Source organism: Xenopus tropicalis, chromosome 9, assembly GCF_000004195.4.
Source record: "Xenopus tropicalis strain Nigerian chromosome 9, UCB_Xtro_10.0, whole genome shotgun sequence".
Lineage (NCBI taxonomy): Eukaryota > Metazoa > Chordata > Amphibia > Anura > Pipidae > Xenopus > Xenopus tropicalis.
In genome coordinates this window covers 78639048-78658241 of record NC_030685.2, presented here as the reverse complement: position 1 = coordinate 78658241, position 19194 = coordinate 78639048, and positions in this window count along the sequence as shown.

Sequence of the window (19194 nt, the reverse complement as noted above, 5' to 3'; positions counted from 1 at the left end):
GTACAAGTGAGGGAATACAGGGGTATGGGAGATAGCTCTCAGTACAAGTGAGGGAATACAGGGGTAGGGGAGATAGCTCTCAGTACAAGTGAGGGAATACAGGGGTAGGGGAGATAGCTCTCAGTACAAGTGAGGGAATACAGGGTTATGGGAGATAGCTCTCAGTACAAGTGAGGGAATACAAGGGTATGGGAGATAGCTCTCAGTACAAGTGAGGGAATACAGGGGTAGGGGAGATAGCTCTGAGTACAAGTGAGGGAATACAGGGGTAGGGGAGATAGTTCTCAGTACAAGTGAGGGAATACAGGGGTAGGGGGGATAGCTCTCAGTACAAGTGAGGGAATACAGGGGTAGGGGAGATAATTCTCAGTACAAGTGAGGGAATACAGGGGTAGGGGAGATAGCTCTCAGTACAAGTGAGGGAATACAGGGGTAGGGGGGATAGCTCTCAGTACAAGTGAGGGAATACAGGGTAGGGGGATAGCTCTCAGTACAAGTGAGGGAAAACAGGGGTAGGGGGGATAGCTCTCAGTACAAGTGAGGGAATACAGGGGTAGGGGAGATAGCTCTCAGTACAAGTGAGGGAATACAGGGGTAGGGGGGATAGCTGTCAGTACAAGTGAGGGAATACAGGGGTAGGGGAGATAGCTCTCAGTACAAGTGAGGGAATACAGGGGTAGGGGAGATAGCTCTCAGTACAAGTGAGGGAAAACAGGGGTAGGGGGGATAGCTCTCAGTACAAGTGAGGGAATACAGGGGTAGGGGAGATAGCTCTCAGTACAAGTGAGGGAATACAGGGGTAGGGGGGATAGCTGTCAGTACAAGTGAGGGAATACAGGGGTAGGGGAGATAGTTCTCAGTACAAGTGAGGGAATACAGGGGTAGGGGGGATAGCTCTCAGTACAAGTGAGGGAATACAGGGTTATGGGAGATAGCTCTCAGTACAAGTGAGGGAATACAGGGGTATGGGAGATAGCTCTTAGTACAAGTGAGGGAATACAGGGGTAGGGGGGATAGCTCTCAGTACAAGTGAGGGAATACAGGGTTATGGGAGATAGCTCTTAGTACAAGTGAGGGAATACAGGGGTATGGGAGATAGCTCTCAGTACAAGTGAGGGAATACAGGGTTATGGGAGATAGCTCTTAGTACAAGTGAGGGAATACAGGGGTATGGGGATAGCTCTCAGTACAAGTGAGGGAATACAGGGGTAGGGGGGATAGCTCTCAGTACAAGTGAGGGAATACAGGGTATGGGGGATAGCTCTCAGTACAAGTGAGGGAATACAGGGGTAGGGGAGATAGCTCTCAGTACAAGTGAGGGAATACAGGGGTATGGGAGATAGCTCTCAGTACAAGTGAGGGAATACAGGGGTAGGGGAGATAGCTCTCAGTACAAGTGAGGGAATACAGGGGTAGGGGAGATAGCTCTCAGTACAAGTGAGGGAATACAGGGTAAGGGGGGATAGCTCTCAGTACAAGTGAGGGAATACAGGGGTATGGGAGATAGCTCTCAGTACAAGTGAGGAATCAGGGGTATGGGGGATAGCTCATAGTACAAGTGAGGGAATACAGGGGTAGGGGAGATAGCTCTCAGTACAAGTGAGGGAATACAGGGGTAGGGGAGATAGCTCTCAGTACAAGTGAGGGAATACAGGGGTAGGGGGGATAGCTCTCAGTACAAGTGAGGGAATACAGGGGTATGGGGATAGCTCTCAGTACAAGTGAGGGAATACAGGGTTATGGGAGATAGCTCTCAGTACAAGTGAGGGAATACAGGGGTAGGGGAGATAGCTCTCAGTACAAGTGAGGGAATACAGGGGTAGGGGGGATAGCTCTCAGTACAAGTGAGGGAATACAGGGGTATGGGGATAGCTCTCAGTACAAGTGAGGGAATACAGGGGTAGGGGAGATAGCTCTCAGTACAAGTGAGGGAATAAAGGGGTAGGGGAGATAGTTCTCAGTACAAGTGAGGGGAATACAGGGGTAGGGGGGATAGCTTCTCAGTACAAGTGAGGGAATAAAGGGGTAGGGGAGATAGCTCTCAGTACAAGTGAGGGAATACAGGGGTAGGGGGATAGCTCTCAGTACAAGTGAGGGAATAAGGGGTAGGGGAGATAGCTCTCAGTACAAGTGAGGAATACAGGGGTAGGGGGGATAGCTCTCAGTACAAGTGAGGGAATACAGGGGTAGGGGGGATAGCTCTCAGTACAAGTGAGGGAATACAGGGGTAGGGGGATAGCTCTTAGTACAAGTGAGGGAATACAGGGGTAGGGGAGATAGCTCTTAGTACAAGTGAGGGAATACAGGGGTAGGGGAGATAGCTCTTAGTACAAGTGAGGGAATACAGGGTAGGGGGGATAGCTCTCAGTACAAGTGAGGGAATACAGGGGTATGGGGGATAGCTCTCAGTACAAGTGAGGGAATACAGGGTAGGGGAGATAGCTCTCAGTACAAGTGAGGGAATACAGGGGTAGGGGAGATAGCTCTCAGTACAAGTGAGGATACAGGGGGTATGGATACAGGGGTAGGGGAGATAGCTCTTAGTACAAGTGAGGGATACAGGGGTAGGGGATAGCTGTCAGTACAAGTGAGGGAAATTACAGGGGTTAGGAGATAGCTCTCAGTACAAGTGAGGGAATACAGGGTGGGGAGATAGCTCTCAGTACAAGTGAGGGAAAACAGGGGTAGGGGGGATAGCTCTCAGTACAAGTGAGGGAATACAGGGTAGGGGAGATAGCTCTCAGTACAAGTGAGGGAATACAGGGGTAGGGGGGATAGCTGTCAGTACAAGTGAGGGAAATACAGGGGTAGGGGAGATATTCTCAGTACAAGTGAGGGAATACAGGGGTAGGGGGGATAGCTCTCAGTACAAGTGAGGAATACAGGGTTATGGGAGATAGCTCTTGCAGTACAAGTGAGGGAATACAGGGGTATGGGAGATAGCTCTCAGTACAAGTGAGGGAATACAGGGTTATGGGAGATAGCTCTTAGTACAAGTGAGGGAATACAGGGGTATGGGGGAATAGCTCTCAGTACAAGTGAGGGAATACAGGGTTATGGAGATAGCTCTCAGTACAAGTGAGGGGAATTACAGGGGTATGGGGATAGCTCTCAGTACAAGTGAGGGAATAACAGGGGTAGGGGGGATAGCTCTCAGTACAAGTGAGGGAATACAGGGGTATGGGAAGATAGCTCTCAGTACAAGTGAGGGAATACAGGGGTAGGGGGGATAGCTCTCAGTACAAGTGAGGGAATACAGGGGTAGGGGAGATAGCTCTCATACAAGTGAGGGAATACAGGGGGTAGGGGGGATAGCTCTCAGTACAAGTGAGGGAATACAGGGGTATGGGAGATAGCTCTCAGTACAAAGTGAGGGAATACAGGGGTATGGGAGATAGCTCTCAGTACAAGTGAGGGAATACAGGGGTATGGGGATAGCTCTGCAGTAACAAGTGAGGGAATACAGGGGTAGGGGAGATAGCTCTCAGTACAAGTGAGGGAATAAAGGGGTAGGGGAGATAGTTTCAGTAGCAAGTGAGGGAATACAGGGTAGGGGAGATAGCTCTCAGTACAAGTGAGAATAGCAGGGTAGGGCGATAGCTCACGTACGAAGTGAGGGAATAAAGAGGTAGGGGAGATAGCTCTCAGTACAAGTGAGGAATACAGGGGATAGGGGGATAGCCTTCTCAGTACAAGTGAGCGCGGAATACAGGGGGTAGGGCGGGATAGCTCTCAGTACAAGTGAGGGAAGTACAAGGGTAGGGGATAGCTCTCAGTACAGTGAGGGAAATAAGGGTAGGGGAGATAGCTTCTCAGTACAAGAGGGAAATACAAGGTAGGGGAGATAGCTCTTATACAAGTGAGGAATACAGGGTAGGGGAGATAGCTCTTAGTACAAGTGAGGAATCAATGGGTAGGGAGATAGCTCTTAGTACAAGTTGAGGAATAAGGGGTAGGGGGGATAGCTCTAGTACAAGTGAGGGAATACAGGGGTAGGGCGGAGATAGCTCTCAGTACAAATGAGGGAATACAGGGTATGGGAGATAGCTCATCAGTACAAGTGAGGGGAATACAGGTAGGGGAGATAGCTCTCAGTTACAGCTTGAGGCGAATACAGGGTAAGGGGAATAGCTCTCATACAAGTGAGGGAATACAGGGGTATGGGAGTAGCCTCAGTACACAGTGAGGAATACAGGTAGCAGATAGCTCTCAGTTACAATCTGGGGAATACAGGTAGGGGAGATAGCTCTCAGTACAAGTGAGAATACAGCGGTAAGGGGAGGATAGCTCTCAGTACAATGTGAGGATACAGGGGTAGGGAGATACTCTCGTACAAGTGAGGGGAATACAGGGTATGGGGAGATAGCTTTCAGTACAAGTGAGGGAATACAGGGTTAGGGGGGATAGCTCTTTCAAGTACAAGTGAGGAATACAAGGTAGGGGTGAGATACTCTCATACAAGTGAGGAATTACAGGGTTATGGGAGATAGCTCTTAGTACAAGTGAGGGAATACTAGGGTAGGGGAGATAGCTCTCAGTACGAATGAGGGAATTACCAGGGGTAGGGAAGCTCTCAGTACAAAGTGAGGGAATACAGGGGTATGGGAAGATAGCTCTCAGTTAACAAGTGAGGGAATACAGGGTATTGGAGGATAGCCTCAGTACCAAGTGAGGGAATACAGGGTAGGGAGATAGCTCTCAGTACAGTGAAGGGAATACAGGTGTAGGGGGGATACTCGTCAGTAACAGTGAGGGAATACAGGGGCTATGGCGAGATAGCTCTCAGTTACAGTGAGGGATACGGAGTAGGGGATAAGCTCTCAGTAAAGTGAGAATACAAGGGTAGGGGAGATAGCTCTCAGTACAAGTGAGGGGAATACAGGGTAGGGGATAGCTCTCAGTACAAGTGAGGGAAACCAGGTAGGGAGAAGCTCTCAGTACAAGTAAGGGAATACAGGGGTAGGGAGATAGCTCTCAGTACAGTGAAAGGGATACAGGGGTACGGGAGATAGCTCTCAGTACAAGTGAGGAATACAGGTAGGGAGATAGCTCTCAGTACAAGTGAGGGAATACAGGGGTATGGGAGATAGCGCTCAGTACCAAGTCGAGGGAATACAGGTTATGGAGATAGCTCTCAGTACAAGTGAGGGAATACAGGGGTATGGAGATAGCTCTCAGTACAATGAGGGAATTACAGGGTTAGGGGAGAAGCTCTCAGTACAAGTGAGGGAATACAGGGGTAGGGGAGATAGCTCTCAGTACAAAGTTGAGGGAATACAGGGTTTATGGGAGATAGCTCTCAGTACAAGTGAGGGAAACAAGGGTATGGGAGATAGCTCTCAGTACAAGTGAGGGGAACTACAGGGTAGGGAGATAGCTCTGATTACAAGTGAGGGAATACAGTAGGGGAGATTAGTTCTCAGTACAAGTGAGGGAATAACAGGGGTAGGGGGGATAGCTCTCAGTACAAGTGAGGGAATACAGGGGTAGGGGAGATAATCTCAGTAACAAGTGAGGGAATACAGGGGTAGGGGAGATAGCTCTCAGTACAAAGTGAGGAATACAGGGTAGGGGATAGCTCTCAGTTACAAGTGAGGGGAATACAGGGGTAGGGGAGGATAGCTCTCAGTACAAGTGAGGGGGAAAACAGGGTAGGGGGATAGCTCTCAGTACAATGAGGGTAATACCAGGTAGGGGAGATAGCTCTCAGACAAGTGAGGGGAATACAGGGTAGGGGGATAGCTGTCAGTACAAGTTTTTTGGAGGGAATACAGGGTAGGGAGATAGCTCTCATAACAAGTGAGGAATACAGGGGTTAGAGGAGATCAGCTCTCAGTACAAGTGGAGGGAAAACAGGGTAGGGGGGGATAGCTCTCAGTACAAGTGAGAGGATACAGGGGTAGGGAGATAGCTCTCAGTAACAAGTGCAGGGAATTACAGGGGGTAGGGGGGATAGCTGCCAGTACAAGTGAGGGAATACAGGGGTAGAGATAGTTCCAGTACAGGAGGGAATACAGGGTAGGGGGGAAGCTCTCAGTACAAGTGAGGAATACAGGGTTTATGGGAGATACTCTCAGTACCAAGTGAGGATACAGGGTTATGGGAGATAGCGTCTTAGTACAGTGAGAATACAGGGTAGGGGGGATAGCTCTCAGTACAAGTGAGGAATTACAGGTTTATGGGAGATAGCTCTTAGTAACAAGTGAGGGAAATACAGGGGTATGGGAGATAGCTCTCAGTACAGTGAGGGAATAACAGGTTTATGGGAGATAGCTCTTAGTACAAGTGAGGGATTACAGGGGATGGATAGCTTCTCAGTTACAAGTGAGGAATACAGGGTAGGGGGATAGCTCTCAGTTACAAGTGAGGGAATCAGGTGGGTATGTGGGATAGCTCTCAGTACAAGTGAGGAATACAGGGTAGGAGAAGCTTCAGTACAAGTGCAGGCGAATACAGGGGTATGGAGATAGCTCTCAGACAAGCTGACGGGAAATACAGGTGTAGGGGAGATACTCTCAGTACAAGTGAGGGAATTACAGGGGTAGGGGAGATTAGCTCTCAGTACAAGTGAGGGAATACAGGGGTAGGGGAGATAGCTCTCAGATACAAGTGAGGGAATACAGGGTATGGGGAGGATAGCTCTCAGTACAAGTGAGGGGATACAGGGGTATGGAATAGCTCTCAGTACAAGTGAGGGAATACAGGGGTAGGGGGAATAGCTCAGTACAAGTGAGGGAATACAGGGGTAGGGAGTAGCTCTCAGTACAAGTGAGGGAATACAGGGGTATGGGGATAGCTCTCAGTACAATGAGGGAATACAGGGGTAGGGAGATAGCTCTCAGTACAAGTGAGGGGAATACAGGGGTAGGGGAGATAGTTCTCAGTACAAGTGAGGGAATACAGGGGTAGGGGGATAGCTCTCAGTACAAGTGAGGGAATACAGGGGTAGGGGGAGATAGCTCTCAGTACAAGTGGAGGAATACAGGGGTAGGGGGAGATAGCTCTCAGTACAAGTGAGGAATACAGGGTAGGGGGGATAGCTCTCAGTAAGGGTAGGGGAGATAGCTCTCAGTACAGTGGGGAATACAGGGGGTAGGGGTGCTCTTCATACAAGTGAGGATACAGGGTTAGGGGGGATACAGCTCTCAGTACAAGTGATGGAATACAGGGGTAGGGGGGATAGCTCTTAGTACAAGTGAGGAATACAGGGGTAGGGGAGGATAGCTTCTGTAGTACAATGAGGAAACAGGGTACGGGGGAGATAGCTCTTAGTACAAGTGAGGGAATACAGGGTAGGGGGATACGCTCATCAGTACAAGGAGGAATACAGGGTATGGATGCTCTCCAGTACAAGTGAGGGAATACAGGGGTAGCGAGATACTCTCAGTACAAGTGAGGGAATACAGGGGATAGGGGAGATGGCTCTCAGTACAAGTGAGGGATACAGGGCGTAGGGGGGATAGCTCTTAGTACAATGACAGGGAATACAGGGGTAGGGAGATAGCTCTTATAAAGTGAGGAATACAGGGGTAGGGGATAGCTGTCAGTAACCAAGGAAGGAATACAGGGGTAGGGAGATAGCTCTCAGTACAAGTGAGGAATACAGGGTAGGGGAGATGAGCCTCGTACAAGTGAGGAAAACAGGGGTAGGGGGGATAGCCTCAGTACAAGTGAGGTATACAGGGGTAGGGAGATAGCTTCAGTACAAGTGAGGGGAAAATACAGGGTTAGGGGATAGCTGTCTAGTACAAGTGAGGAATTACCAGGGGTAGGGAGATAGTGCTCATAACAGTGAGGCGGAATACAGGGTAGGGGAGTAGCTCTCAGTACAATGAGGGAATACAGGGTTATGGGAGATAGCTCTTAGTACAAGTGAGGGAATTACAGGGGTATGGGAGATAGTCTCAGTACAAGGAGGCGGGAATACAGGTGTTATGGGAGATAGCCTCTTAGTACAAGTAGGGAATACAGGGGTATGGGATAGCTCTCAGTACAATGAGGGGATACAGGGGTAGGGGGATAGCTCTCAGTACAAAGTGAGGGAATACAGGGGTATGGAGATGAGGTCTCAGTTACAAGTGAGGAATACAGGGGGTAGGGGGATAGCTTCAGTACAAGTGAGGAAACAGGGTAGGGGAGATAGCTCTCAGTACAAGTGAGGGAATACAGGGGTAGGTCGTGGGGATAGCTTCTCAAGTACAGTGAGGAATACAGGGTATGGGAGATAGCTTCAGTACAGTGAGGGAATACAGGGGTAGGGAGATAGCTCAGTACAGTGAGGGAATACAGGGGTAGGGGAGATAGCTCTCAGTACAAAGTGAGGGATACAGGGTAGGGGCGGATAGCTCTCAGTACAAGTGAGGGAATACAGGGGTATTGGGATAGCCTCAGTAAACAAGTGAGGGAATACAGGGTAGGGGAGATAGCTCTCAGTACGAAGTGAGGAATAAAGGTAGGAGATAGTTCTCAGTACAAGGTGAGGAATACAGGGTAGGGAGATAGTCTCAGTACAAGTGAGGAATACAGGGTAGGGGATAGCTCTCAGTACATCAGTGAGGAATACAGGGGTAGGGAGGATAGCTCTCAGTACAAGTGAGGGATACAGGGGTAGGGGGGATAGCTCTCAGTACAAGTGAGGGAATACAGGGTAGGGAGACTAGCTTCAGTACAAGTGGGAAACAGGGTAGGGGATAGCTCTCAGTACAAGTGAGGGATTTACAGGTAGGGGATCGCTCTTAGTACAAGTGAGGAAACAGCGGTATGGGAGATAGCTCTTAGTACAAGTGAGGGAATACGGGGTTAGGGAGATGCTCTTAGTACAAGTGAGGAATACAGGGTAGCGGGGATAGCTTCTCAGTACCAAGTGGGGAATACAGGGGTATGGGATAGCTCTGCAGTACAAGTGAGGGATAACAGGGGTAGGGGAGATAAAGCCTTCTCCAAGTACAAGTGAGGGAACAGGGTAGGGAGATAGCTCGTCAGTACAAGGTACGTTAATACACGGCCGGTAGGTCTAGGGTTTACGCTCGTGTCAGTACCGATAGCTCGCGGATACATGAGAGGTTCTGACTACATCACATCATGTGACACCAGCTGAAACATCGTTTCATGCGGCTGATGAGCTGTGTGATAAGCTGTCAGTACAAGTGATGGGAATACAGGGGCTAGGGAGGATAGCTCTCAGTTAACAAGTGAGGGATACAGGGTAGGGAGATAGCTCTCAGATACAAGTGAGGGAAACAGGGGTAGGGGGATTAGCTCTCGTACAAGTGAGGGAATACAGGGGTGAGGGAGATAGCTCTCAGTACAAGTGAGGGAATACAGGGGTAGGGGCGATACTGTCAGTACAAGTGAGGGAATACAGGGGTAGGGGAGATAGTTCTCAGTAACAAGTGAGGGAATACAGGGGTACAGGGGGATAGCTCTCAGTACAAGGAGGGAATACAGGGTTATGGAGATAGCTCTTAGTACAAGTGAGGGAATAACGGGGTATGGGAGATAGCTCTCAGTTACAGTGAGGAATACAGGGTTTATGGGAATAGCTCTTAGTACAATGGAGGGAATACAGGGGTATGGGGAAGCTCTCAGTACAAGTGAGGGAATTACAGGGTAGGGGATAGTCTCCAGTACAAGTAGGAATACAGGGTATGGGAGATAGCTCTCAGTCAATGTGAGGGAATAACAGGGTAGGGGATAGCTCTCAGGTACAACGTGAGGGAATACAGGGGTAGGGGAGATAGCTCTCAGTACAAGTGAGGGAATACAGGTAGGGGGATAGCTCTCAGTACAAGTGAGGGAATACAGGGGTATGGGAGATAGCTCTCAGTACAATGCAGGGATACAGGGGTTAGGGGAGAGTAGCTCTTAGTACATGATGGGAATACAGGGGTAGGGAGATAGCTCTCAGGCTTACAAGTGAGGGAATACAGGGGTAGGAAGGGATAGCTCTCAGTACAAGTGAGGAATTACAGGAATGGGGATGCTTCTCCATAACAATGAGGGATACAGGGGTAGGGAATAGCTCTCAGTAAAGTGAGGAATAAAGGCGGTAGGGGAGATAGTTCTCAGTACAGTGAGGGAATACAGGGGTAGGGGGAGATAGCTCTCAGTACAAGTGAGGGAATACAGGGGTAGGGGGGATAGCTCTCAGTACAATGAGGGGAATACAGGGGTAGGGGAGATAGCTCTCAGTACAAGTGAGGGAATACAGGGGTAGGGGGGATAGCTCTCAGTACAAGTGAGGGAATAAAGGGTAGGGGAGATAGCTCTCAGTACAAGTGAGGGGAATACAGGGGTAGGGGGGGATAGCTCTCAGTACAAGTGAGGGAATACAGGGGTAGGGGGGATAGGCTCTCAGTACAAGTGAGGGAATACAGGGGGTAGGGGGGGATAGCTCTCAGTACAAGTGAGGGAATAAAGGGGTAGGGAGATAGCTCTCAGTACAAGTGAGGGAATACAGGTAGGGGGGATACTCTAGTACAAGTGAGGGAATACAGGACGGTAGGGAGATAGCTCTAGTACAAGTGAGGAATACAGGGGTAGGGAGATAGCTCTTAGTACAAGTGAGGGAATACAGGGGTAGGGGGATAGCTCTCAGACAAGTGAGGAATACAGGGGTAGGGGAGATAGCTCTCAGTACAAATGAGGGAATACAGGGGTATGGGAGATAGCTCTCAGTACAAGTGAGGGAATACAGGGGTAGGGGAGATAGCTCTCAGTACAAGTGAGGGAATACAGGGGTATGGGAGATAGCTCTCAGTTACAAGTGAGGGAATACAGGGGTAGGGGTGATAGCTCTCAGTACAAGTGAGGGAATGCAGGGTAGGGGGGATAGCTCTCAGTAACAAGTGAGGGAATACAGGGGTAGGGGAGATAGCTCTCAGTACAAGTGAGGGAATACAGGGGTAGGGGAGATAGCTCTCAGTACAAGTGAGGGAATACAGGGGTATGGGAGATAGCTTTCAGTACAAGTGAGGGAATACAGGGGTAGGGGGGATAGCTCTCAGTACAAGGTGAGGAATACAGGGGTAGGGGAGATAGCTCTCAGTACAAGTGAGGGAATACAGGGTTATGGGAGATAGCTCTTAGTACAAGTGAGGGAATACAGGGGTAGGGGAGATAGCTCTCAGTACAAGTGAGGGAATACAGGGGTAGGGGGGGATAGCTCTCAGTACAAGTGAGGGAATACAGGGGTATGGGAGATAGCTCTCAGTACAAGTGAGGGAATACAGGGGTATGGGAGATAGCTCTCAGTACAAGTGAGGGAATACAGGGGTAGGGGAGATAGCTCTCAGTACAAGTGAGGGAATACAGGGGTAGGGGGGATAGCTCTCAGTACAAGTGAGGGAATACAGGGGTATGGGAGATAGCTCTCAGTACAAGTGAGGGAATACAGGGGTAGGGGGGATAGCTCTCAGTACAAGTGAGGGAATACAGGGGTAGGGGAGATAGCTCTCAGTACAAGTGAGGGAATACAGGGGTAGGGGGGATAGCTCTCAGTACAAGTGAGGGAATACAGGGGTAGGGGAGATAGCTCTCAGTACAAGTAAGGGAATACAGGGGTAGGGGAGATAGCTCTCAGTACAAGTGAGGGAATACAGGGGTATGGGAGATAGCTCTCAGTACAAGTGAGGGAATACAGGGGTAGGGGAGATAGCTCTCAGTACAAGTGAGGGAATACAGGGGTATGGGAGATAGCTCTTAGTACAAGTTGCCCCAGGGACTGGTCCGATTGCCATCTTGGAGTCAGGAAGGATTTTTTTCCCCTCTGCGGCAAATTAGAGAGGCTTCAGATGGGGTTTTTGCCTTCATCTGGATCAACTAGCACTTAGGCAGGTTATATATAGGCATTAGGGTTGAACTTGATGGATGTACGTCCTTTCTTTTTGGGTTTATTTGATGGTTATTTAATGGTTAAATGATTCCCTTTTCTCTGTAATAATAAAACAGTACCTGTACTTGATCCCAACTAAGATATAATTACCCCTTATTGGGGCAGAACAGCCCTATTGGGTTTATTTAATGGTTAAATTATTCCATTTTCTCTGTAATAATAAAACAGTACCTGTACTTGATCCCAACTAAGATATAATTACCCCTTATTGGGGCAGAACAGCCCTATTGGGTTTATTTCATGGTTAAATGATTCCCTTTTCTCTGTAATAATAAAACAGTACCTGTACTCGATCCCAACTAAGATATACAGGTCCTTTTCAAAAAATTAGCATATTGTGATAAAGTTCATTATTTTCTGTAATGTACTGATAAACATTAGACTTTCATATATTTTAGATTCATCCCACACAACTGAAGTAGTTCAAGCCTTTTCTTGTTTTAATATTGATGATTGTGGCATACAGCTCATGAAAACCCAAAATTCCTATCTCAAAAAATTAGCATATTTCCTCCGACCAATAAAAGAAAAGTGTTTTTAATACAAAAAAAGTCAACCTTCAAATAATTATGTTCAGTTATGCACTCAATACTTGGTCGGGAATCCTTTTGCAGAAATGACTGCTTCAATGTGGCGTGGCATGGAGGCAATCAGCCTGTGGCACTGCTCAGGTGTTATGGAGGCCCAGGATGCTTCAATAGCGGCCTTAAGCTCATCCAGAGTGTTGGGTCTTGTGTCTCTCAACTTTCTCTTCACAATATCCCACAGATTCTCTATGGGGTTCAGGTCAGGAGAGTTGGCAGGCCAATTGAGCACAGTAATACCATGGTCAGTAAACCATTTACCAGTGGTTTTGGCACTGTGAGCAGGTGCCAGGTCGTGCTGAAAAATGAAATCTTCATCTCCATAAAGCTTTTCAGCAGATGGAAGCATGAAGTGCTCCAAAATCTCCTGATAGCTAGCTGCATTGACCCTGCCCTTGATAAAACACAGTGGACCAACACCAGCAGCTGACATGGCACCCCAGACCATCACTGACTGTGGGTACTTGACACTGGACTTCAGGCATTTTGGCATTTCCCTCTCCCCAGTCTTCCTCCAGACTCTGGCACCTTGATTTCCGAATGACATACTTTGGACCACTGACCAACAGTCCAGTGCTGCTTCTCTGTAGCCCAGGTCAGGCGCTTCTGCCGCTGTTTCTGGTTCAAAAGTGGCTTGACCTGGGGAATGCAGCACCTGTAGCCCATTTCCTGCACACGCCTGTACACGGTGGCTCTGGATGTTTCTACTCCAGACTCAGTCCACTGCTTCCGCAGGTCCCCCAAGGTCAGGAATCGGTCCTTCTCCACAATCTTCCTCAGGGCCCAGTCACCTCTTCTTGTTGTGCAGCGTTTTCTGCCACACTTTTTCCTTCCCACAGACTTCCCACTGAGGTGCCTTGATACAGCACTCTGGGAACAGCCTATTCGTTCAGAAATTTCTTTCTGTGTCTTACCCTCTTGCTTGAGGGTGTCAATGATGGCCTTCTGGACAGCAGTCAGGTCGGCAGTCTTACCCATGATTGCGGTTTTGAGTACTGAACCAGGCTGGGAGTTTTTAAAAGCCTCAGGAATCTTTTGCAGGTTTTTAGAGTTAATTTGTTGATTCAGATGATTAGGTTAATAGCTCGTTTAGAGAACCTTTTCATGATATGCTAATTTTTTGAGATAGGAATTTTGGGTTTTCATGAGCTGTATGCCACAATCATCAATATTAAAACAAGAAAAGGCTTGAACTACTTCAGTTGTGTGTAATGAATCTAAAATACATGAAAGTCTAATGTTTATCAGTACATTACAGAAAATAATGAACTTTATCACAATATGCTAATTTTTTGAAAAGGACCTGTAATTACCCCTTATTGGATGCAAAACAATCCTTTTGGGTTTTATTGATTTTTTAGCAGACTTATGGTATGGAGATCCAAAGACCCCTTATCCGGGATACCCTTGGTCCCGAGCATTCTGGATAATGGGTCCTATACCTGTATTATGTTTTAGACCTGGAACCACTGAGGGAAATCCTCTGAAATACCAAGAGAATGAACAAACTCAGAGCACTTATTGCCCCAATCAGATACCCAATCAGATACCAGAGTGTTGCAAGGAAGCAGTGCTTCCCATCTTAAGATCTTTATATGTCTTTATATTTGTAATGAAACAGGATTTACCTTTAATAAAATCATCTTTGTGGTTTTCCGGAGACAAATTGTTAACAACGTAGGGTCAGATATTTCACTTTCCCCCACATAAAACGAGTTATGGACTGTCAAACCACAATTCCCCTTTAACATGTAACCAAAATCTGTCATTTACGAATGCTTTGGGAAGCTTTGGGAATTAAAATGAAGATCTCTGAATGTCCAAAGTATTTTTCTCAGCCGTAAAAACCGAGCTTCTAGATTTTTCTCAAATGAGTCAAATCTGATAGTCGTTGGAATTCGCTGTTCTCTGCAAGCCAACTGTGCTAATATGCTGCCTCATCCAAATCTGTGCTAACGGCATCGACTGCTGATTCCTTCATCATATCAGTCTGAGTGCGGCTGAAATAAACGTTACAGTTTCATTAAATTAACTTGCTTATTTATTATTACTGATTTTTATGGATAAAAGTTTTCAAGATATAGCAAGATATATGTGAGTCAGGCCAACACTCTACACCAGGGATCCCCAACCTTTCTTTCTCGTGAGCCACAGTCAAATGTAAAAAGACTTGGAGAGCAACACAAGCACCATAAAAGTTCATGGAGGAGCCAAATAAGGGCTGTGATTGGCTATTAGGGGCCTCTATGCTCACTATCAGCTTACAGGGGGCTTTATTTGGTAGGAAATCTTGTTTTTATTCAACCAAAACTTGCCCCCAAGTCAGGAATTCAAAAATAACTCCCTGGTTTGGGGGCACTGAGAGCAACATCCAAGGGGTTGGGGAGCAACATGTTGCCCCTGAGCCACTGGTTGGGGATCACTGCTCTACAGTCAGCTGACTATATGATCTAAAGCAGTGGGTACCAATGTTTTGCAGTTCACATCCCACCATTATGGCCAAGCCTACTTGACAGGTTTCCTATATGTCATAATAGTCCTCTTGAATGGATAACTGAAAAAAAAACTAGTGTGTCACCCCCATATCTCACCCTTGAGGCTGAGCCTTACAATTTTCTTTTTTTGAGAATCCATAATAGGCCATTCCAGTGTTTTGGAAGCCACTAATAGTTTCCAGAAAAGTCCATGACACTAAAGGCCCTTTCACTGTAGGCACTTCCAGATATCGGTTTCCATGGCACACACTCTGGCACCAATACAAGCTCCCCTTAATACTATAATGCTTTCCAAATTAAATATAATGGTCTTGTCCCCCCCACCATTCAAAGTAATCAACTAGTGTAATGTTGGCAACCTGGCTTACTAAAATTTACCCATCAGCTGGCTTAACATCTGCTCACTGTTGGTTAGTAGACCTGGACAAATTTCTCCAGATAAGCTTTGTGAAGATAAACTGTTTATAGTGTGCTTTTTTAATTGGTTAAATAAAGCCTTTTTCTTGAGGTATCAAGGGGTATTTATTTACCAAGACCCCAGGCAGGAGTGCAAGAGCAATAAGGGGCACAAGGGAGCACCCCTAAGAACTCAGGCAAAGAGCACCTCTGCCTGGAGCTTGGCTGTGCTCTGCACCTCCTGCTGGAAGTAATCTGAAGACTAGTTAGAGTAAGAAATTGGGTAAATGCTTGTTTGTATCAATAAATTCTCCTGAAGGCTAAGCCAGAAGTCCAAATGGGGCAAGATTTCAATAAAATGTTTTTATAGATCTAACTAATGAGAATCATAAGTTTATTTAAGAATTTATTCCCCCAAACAGCCTAAATCGTATCCGCTTTCGCTCTTCATAATGTCATCGTTGGAAGATATGATTATTAATAGCCTGAGCATGGAGCTAGGACCATCAATACTGAATCAAGTCTCCAAGCACTTTAAAGGAGAACTTATTTTTTTCTTTATACGTCGGTCAGATTATTACATCTCTGAATCTTGCTTCTCACCGTGCTTTAGAACAGCAATGGCTTTCTTTAATTAACAATTAATTCTGAGAACTGCCATAATAATGTTTGTGTATCAGGCAAAATTACTTATTTACTCATGAAAGTACCTATGAAGGAGTACAGCGTGTCACTTTGTTATTGTTCATGTAATCTCTGACTCAACACTGGTGGATCGAGCCCCCCATGTAGTAATTATGTTCAGGACACAACCCCCATGCCACCTGTTCCCAACCATATCTTATAACCTTTATTTTTATCAAGCCAACCCAACATAGATTAACCACTCAAATTGTTCATGCAAGGTACTAAAAAAAACCCGATGGAAAGCAAAGCAAGAAAATAGTTCTCCTTCCTCCATGTACAGGTATAGGACCCGTTATCAAGAATGCTCGGGACCAAGGGTATTCTGGATAAGGGGTCTTTCCGTAATTTGGATCTCCATACCTTAAGTCTACAAAAAATCAACAAAACATTAATTCAACCCAATAAGATTGTTTTCCATCCAATAAGGGGTAATTATATCTTAGTTGGGATCAAGTACAGGTACTGTTTTATTATTACAGAGAAAAGGGAATCATTTAACCATTAAATAAACCCAATAGGGCTGTTCTGCCCCCAATAAGGGGTAATTATATCTTAGTTGGGATCAAGTACAGGTACTGTTTTATTATTACAGAGAAAAGGGAATCATTTAACCATGAAATAAACCCAATAGGGCTGTTCTGCCCCCAATAAGGGGTAATTATATCTTAGTTGGGATCAAGTACAGGTACTGTTTTATTATTACAGAGAAAAGGGAATCATTTAATCATTAAATAAACCCAATAGGACTGTTCTGCCCCCAATAAGGGGTAATTATATCTTAGTTGGGATCAAGTACAGGTACTGTTTTATTATTACAGAGAAAAGGGAATCATTTAACCATTAAATAAACCCAATAGGGCTGTTCTGCCCCCAATAAGGGGTAATTATATCTTAGTTGGGATCAAGTACAGGTACTGTTTTATTATTACAGAGAAAAGGGAATCATTTAACCATGAAATAAACCCAATAGGGCTGTTCTGCCCCCAATAAGGGGTAATTATATCTTAGTTGGGATCAAGTACAGGAACTGCTTTATTACTACAGAGAAAAAGGAAAGCAGTTTTAAAATTCTGAATTTGGAGCTTTCTGGATAACAGGTTTCTGGATAAGGGATCCTATACCTGTACTTCTAAAGTTGCCCAAGCATATGTACCCATTGAAAAAATCACATCAATGGCCTTATGTAATCTTGTCCAGACAGAACTTTTTTTAGCCGTCCTGATAAATATGTGATGAGGCCCATCCATCTATTGAAGGGTAGACTATCATTTTTGCTTCAAACAGTAGATATTGGTTACCAATATAATCCCAAGCATGGCCAGAATTAGTTAAAATCAGACACTGTGAGAGCCAGAGGACTTTCGGTATTAGGCAGACAGCATTTGGTTTCTGTATTCAAAGCCAGACACAGTACAGAGTGCTGGGAAAAGAGAAGACCCTACTAGAGAAAGGCTAGCATCCCTTGGCACAACTGGAGACTGTTTAGGGGGCCGGAGTGCATTATATTTAATCAGTAAATAAGTTACTTTAAATACATTAGATAGGCTTGAAACTCAAATGACACATAGACATTCTCATATCTTACTCATATGACACATATTTAACCACAGGTCAGGCAGCTCCAGTTACAAATACCAATACAGGTCATACAGGATATGTGATCTTTTCCCTTTAGCTTATAACTTTTGTTGCCAAGCTGGCTGCCAGCATACGATTACTGGTCAAATAATCCAAGACTGAGTGCTCCAGGGCAGGAATGTACACTTATATTGTAGTGTCACCCACTGTGACCTACAGCACTTACATTTGCCTATTTGTGTCTGTAAGATAACCTCCCATATAGATTGTAAGCTCTATGGGGCAGGGACCTCCATCCTCTTGTGTCTTTGACTCTTAACTTATTGCAACTGTATCTTGTATTTATTGTTATACTTTGTATTTATCTATTATTATCTTAATAACCCCCTGTTTGTATTAATGTATTCTACTGTACAGCGCTGCGTACATAAGTAGCGCTTTATAAATAAAGATATACATACATACATGTACAAAATTTGGAGCTACACATGGAGCTACTTAGTAGCAGCTACACGTTACAGCTACTAAACCCAAGAAAATACTCTGACATAGACAATACAGGTATGGGACCTGTTATCGAGAATGTTCGGGACCTGGGGTTTTACAGATAAGGGCTCTTTCTGTAATTTGGATCTCCATTACTTAAGTCTGCTAAAAATCATATAAATATTGAATAAACCCAACAGGCTTGTTTTGTCTACAATAAGGATTAACTGTATCTTAGTTGGGATCAAGTACAAGGTCCTGTTTTATTATTACAGAGAAAAGGGAATCATTTAACCATTAAATAAACCCAATAGGGCTGTTCTGCCCCCAATAAGGGGTAATTATATCTTAGTTGGGATCAAGTACAGGTACTGTTTTATAATTACAGAGAAAAAGGAAATCATTTTTAAAAATTAGAATTATTTGCTTATAATGGAGTCTATGGGAGATGGCCTTTCTGTAATTCGGAACTTTCTGGATAATGGATTTCCGGATAAGGGATCCCATACCTGTACTGAGAATTGCCTCTGCTAAAACACATGTAGAATTATCAGTAAATGATCAGTATTGTCTATTTTAGTAGCCGTGACAAGTAGCTGCTACTAGTAGCTCCGCGTGTGGCTACAAGTTGCCACCAATATATTCCAAGCCTGTTCGGTTCTATGGGTTCCCCAGCAGGCCTCTCTGCTCCAGTGTCCCAACTGCTTTTCAACAAAGCATTGTCATAAAACAAACACGACAGTCAGGGTGTGTACCTCCATACTTGCAGTCTAATGTGTTTAACTTGCGACTGCTTTCTTATTGTGCGCTTATTGAGAGCTGTCACTTTCTCCTGCTGGCATCTCCTGATAAGCAAGATACAATTAAGAAGAAAAAACAGCCTTGTATTTTTTTAGTGTAAGACAAGCAACAATTCCCATTTTGTTTGCCAGGAAACTTCCTTCCTTGAGAAACGAATGGCACAATTAAAAAAAAAGTATCACTAGGGAACCAGTGTTACTTAAAATATTTATTACCTTTGAAGGTACTAAGAGACCTTTCGGAAAACAAAAGTATCAAGGCTAATGTCCCACAG